Source organism: Hesperophylax consimilis, chromosome 20 (assembly GCF_061612785.1).
Source record: "Hesperophylax consimilis isolate HC1 chromosome 20, BYU_Hcon_1.0, whole genome shotgun sequence".
NCBI classification, from domain to species: domain Eukaryota; kingdom Metazoa; phylum Arthropoda; class Insecta; order Trichoptera; family Limnephilidae; genus Hesperophylax; species Hesperophylax consimilis.
This window is the reverse complement of record NC_142855.1, coordinates 24,519,429-24,524,803: the sequence shown is the minus strand read 5'-3', so window position 1 is coordinate 24,524,803 and position 5,375 is coordinate 24,519,429. Positions and strand designations below refer to the sequence as shown.

General features: G+C 34.9%; 1 pseudogene; it reads right to left on the bottom strand.

Moving 5' to 3' along the window:
* Positions 1 to 1,637: 1,637 nt before the first annotated feature.
* Positions 1,638 to 4,387, bottom strand: LOC149414408 (uncharacterized; annotated as a pseudogene).
* Between the last annotated feature and the right edge of the window lie 988 nt (positions 4,388 to 5,375).

The following is a 5,375-nucleotide window of genomic DNA, read 5'->3' as shown; positions in this document are numbered from 1 at the left end:
TAGCTTCGTCTCGTGACCAACTTGTGCAGGGGTACTAAAGTGAATCATTATTTCCGTTCGATAATTAAATTAATAATTTTTTGTAAGTACTTTTTCATTTATTTCCGAATACTGTGTTATACTATTACCTTATATTATAGTATTGAAAAGTGTGTATTACGTAACTATTTATCCGTGCGCTTTCGTCATTTAATCATTGATCTAAGATTTATTTTTGAATATTTATTTCAAATGTTACATTTTTTTTCTTATTCGTTGTAATATTCAGCTAAGCAATACTGCGTTTTACATTATTTACAAAAACCCTTCCATTTTCAGGAAGAATAATGACTGACAGAAATTTAAGAGAAGAAGAGATAGCGCAAGAACTTGATTATGATAGTGATATTGAGTTTGAAATGAACAATGACATATCAGATACTGAAGATTTGGTTGAACATTTAGAAGAATCGGACTCGGAATCGACTAGTGAAAATGAAGACGAGGGAGAAATACTGGTTTCAAAACATGGATTTGAATGGAGTGTATTACCACCATCATCATCGAGACGTCGGCAATGCAATATTGTCAATGAAACTTCCGGCCTGAAAAATGGTAGTTTATTATCTAACACAATAAGAGAAATGTTTGCTTTATTTATAAGCGCAGATATGGTGACAGAAATATGCCAAGAAACGAATCGTCAATTGAGGCGTTTACCCGGGAATATGATTGAGCAATTATCCGAAGATGAATTTATGCTTTCATCGGTATAATGCTTGCTTCTGGCAGAAATCGCACCCGAAAACTAAGTTTGAATGAGTTGTGGACAAGTGAAAGTCCATTTTGTCAGCCGTTTTTTTCGGCAGCTATGTCTCGAGACAGGTTCATAAATATTTATAGTCAGATCCGTTTTGATAATAGAGATACAAGACGAGAGAGATTTGAAGCTTCTTCAGACAAGCTAGAGCCAATTAAGTCGATTTTCAGTAAATTGGTAGATGCGTGTAAATCAAATTACTCTCCATCGCTTGATATAACCGTGGATGAGCGTTTGGCGGCGTTTAGAGGTAAATGTCCATTTCGGGTATATATGAAGTCAAAGCCAGCCAGGTATGGCATCAAAATATGGATCGCTGCAGATGTTAAAACCGCATGTATATGTTACATGCAAATATACAGCGGTATGATAAATAATAAAAGAGAAATAAATCAAGGCAATCGTGTCGTTATGGAATTGGTGGAACCTCAATATGGCACCAATAGAGGCATAACCACAGATAATTTTTTTACGTCAGTACCACTGGCGGACAATCTTTTGTCTAAAAATCTGACCATAACTGGCACTCTTCGCAAAAATAAGAGGGAAATCCCTAAAGAGTTTTTGCCATCAAAAGAAAGGCCATTGTATAGTAGCCAGTTTGGTTTTACATCAAATAAAACACTTGTGTCATATGTGCCTCAGCAAAATAAAGCAGTTTTGCTGCTGTCAACTCAATTCCTTGGAAATGAAATAAGCCAAACCGATACAAAAAAACCGGATATAATTTTACATTACAAAAACCAAGGGTGCCGTTGACACAGGGGACAAAATGACCTCCGAGTATTCGTGTTTAAGGTCGACAAGGAGATGGCCGTTTCGTTTGTTCATGGAAATGTTAGACATTGCTGCACTGAACACATATTTATTATGGATTAAAAAGTATCCGGAGTGGAAAAAAAATAATAGAAGTAAAAGGAAATTATTCATAAGACAGCTAGGCTTAGAGTTGGCTAAGCCCAATGTAATGAAAAGAAAAAACAGCACGGTCAAATTTCACAAACAACAACAAGATGCTTTCGAGACAGTTTTGTCATATTATCAAGAAACACCACCGGCAACTGCTGTTACGAATGATATTACGAGTGATTCAAGAAATGTACTAGTGTCCCGAGCACCGTCGAAAACTTGCAGATTTTGCCCATACAACACAAAAAAAAGAAGCACCATAGTTTGTCATATTTGTCAAAAATCTGTATGCACAAGCCACAGAAAAGAAAAAATATATATTTCCTGCCACAATTGCGATGGAATTTAGATTAACAATTTAATATATTTGGTTTGAAATTTTTATTATTTTTAATTTCGCTGTATTGTTTTGTTCTTACATAATTTTTTTGTTATATTTAAATATAATGCAATCCTTAAAAAATACACGCGTTACGGTGCTGTGTAGTCAATACACATCTTAAAATAAGCGATTTTAAATCGGAAAAATATGAATATTCATAGCCAATCGCTTATGTTTATTATATTTTATGTCAAAAGTGATAATAATTGTAATTTAATAGCTGAAAACATGAAAAAACCATCGGCAGATGCTAAAAAAACGTGCGAAGGGTGCTTATCTAACGACGGTCCGTGACCGAATGGCGGCTGATTCCGCTGATGGGCGCTGGACTATACGCACACAGCTTTGCGTGTTTACGCTGCCAGTCTTGCAGGGGTTTCAAACTATTTTTTTTTTAAATGAAATAAACAAATGTGTAAAAAGAAATATTATATTGATAAAATAAACATTAAAAATTCCACATGCATTATATTTAAATATAACAGCAAAATTATGTAAGAACAAAACAATACAGTGAAATTAAAAATAATAAAAATTTAAAACCAAATATATAAAATTGTTAATCTAAATTGCATCGCAATTGTGACAGGAAATATATATTTTTTCTTTTCTGTGGCTTTTGCATACGGATTTTTGACAAATATGACAAACTATGGTGCTTCTTTTTTTTGTGTTGTATTGGCAAAATCTGCAAGTTTTCGACGGTGCTCGGGACACTAGTACATTTCTTGAATCACTCGTAATATCATTCGTAACAGCAGTTGCGGGTGGTGTTTCTTGATAATATGACAAAACTGTCTCGAAAGCATCTTGTTGTTGTTTGTGAAATTTGACCGTGCTGTTTTTTCTTTTCATTACATTGGGCTTAGCCAACTCTAAACCTAGCTGTCTTATGAATAATTTCCTTTTACTTCTATTATTTTTTTTCCACTCCGGATACTTTTGAATCCATAGTAAATATGTGTTCAGTGCAGCAATGTCTAACATTTCCATGAACAAGCGAAACGGCCATCTTCTTGTCGACCTTACACGCGAATACTCGGAGGTCATTTTGTCCCCTGTGTCAACAGCACCTTTGGTTTTATTGTAATGTAAAATAATATCTGTTTTTTTGTATCGGTTTGGCTTATTTCATTTCCAAGGAATTGAGTTGATAAGAGCAAAACTGCTTTATTTTGCTGAGGCACATATGATACAAGTGTTTTATTTGATGTTAAACCAAACTGGCTACAATACAATGGCCTTTCTTTTGATGGCAAAAACTCTTTAGGGATTTCCCTCTTATTTTTGCGAAGAGTGCCAGTTATGGTCAGATTTTTAGACAAAAGATTGTCCGCCAGTGGTACTGACGTAAAAAAATTATCTGTGGTTACGCCTCTATTGGTGCCATATTGAGGTTCCACCAATTCCATAACGACACGATTGCCTTGATTTATTTCTCTTTTATTATTTATCATACCGCTGTATATTTGCATGTTACATATATATGCGGTTTTAGCATCTGCAGCGATCCATATTTTGAAGCCATACCTGGCTGGCTTTAACTTCATATATACCCAAAATGGACATTTACCTCTAAACGCCGCCAAACGCTCATCCACGGTTATATCAAGCGATGGAGAGTAATTTGATTTACACGCATCTACCAATTTACTGAAAATCGACTTAATTGGCTCTAGCTTGTCTGAAGAAGCTTCAAATCTCTCTCGTCTTGTATCTCTATTATCAAAACGGATCTGACTATAAATATTTATGAACCTGTTTCGAGACATAGCTGCCGTGAAAAACGGCTGACGAAATGGACTTTCACTTGTCCACAACTCATTCAAACTTAGTTTTCGGGTGCGATTTCTGCCGGAAGCAAGCATTATACCGATGAAAGCATATAATTCATCTTCGGATAATTGCTCAATCATATTCCCGGGTAAACGCCTCAATTGACGATTCGTTTCTTGGCATATTTCTGTCACCATATCTGCGCTTATAAATAAAGCAAACATTTCTCTTATTGTGTTAGATAATAAACTACCATTTTTCAGGCCGGAAGTTTCATTGACAATATTGCATTGCCGACGTCTCGATGATGATGGTGGTAATACACTCCATTCGAATCCGTGTTTTGAAACTAGTATTTCTCACTCGTCTTCATTTTCACTAGTCGATTCCGAGTCTGATTCTTCTAAATGTTCAACCAAATCTTCAGTATCTGATATGTCATTGTTCATTTCAAACTCAATATCACTATCATAATCAAGTTCTTGCGCTATCTCTTCTTCTGTTAAATTTCTGTCAGTCATTATTCTTCCTAAAATGGAAGTGGTTTGGAAATAATGTAAAACGCAGTATTGCTTAACTGAATATTATAACGAATAAGAAAAAAAATCTAAAATGTGAAATAAATATTCAAAAATAAATCTTAGATCAATGATTAAATGACGAAAGCGCACGAATAAATAGTTACGTAATACACACTTTTCAATACTATAATATAAGGTAATAGTATAACACAGTATTCGGAAATAAATGAAAAAGTACTTACAAAAATTATTAATTTAATTATCGAACGGAAATAATGATTCAGTTTAGTACCCCTGCACAAGTTGGTCACGAGACGAAGCTACACAATGCGGCCGTAGGTATCGATGGTCGAAATAGAAAAATAGAACTGGGGACAAGTGGATTTCTCATGTGCACGCATAGCGAAGTAAAGCGGGACATCAATAGCGTGTAATTTCCTCGCAAACTCTTCGCGTAGCAATGGCACACGGTTGATTGTATTGGTATATTTGCTCCCGATTTCTTACAAAAAACTCTGATTTTTAATTGAATTTGAAAACTATGTTAAATATTATTTTTTAATTCAGTGCACAAATGTATAACGGAGGAATACCTAAAATCTGAACCCAGAATTTATTATATTTATAGAGTTATTAAAGATATTAGAAGCAATGTGTAGTAAATACACACCACAGATGAGGAAAGGTTAAAGGCCGCTTTTGCTAAATGGACATAATCATACCAAGCGATGTAGGTATATACCTACATAGTAACCATGTATTCGCGCGGTTGCTTGCTCACAAATATTTCGCGAATAAGTCAAAAGGTTACACTTTTTCTTACATTTCTATGGGGCGCATTCATCAAACCAACGAAGTGGTTAGAATTGCCAGACGGAGAAACAAATTTGTCATATGCACAAGTCAGAAAGGGCTCTCGTAACATCATCTCGCATATAAATAATATAGGCATTGTTTTGAAATCAGCTCGCCACGTGCGTCGTAATAT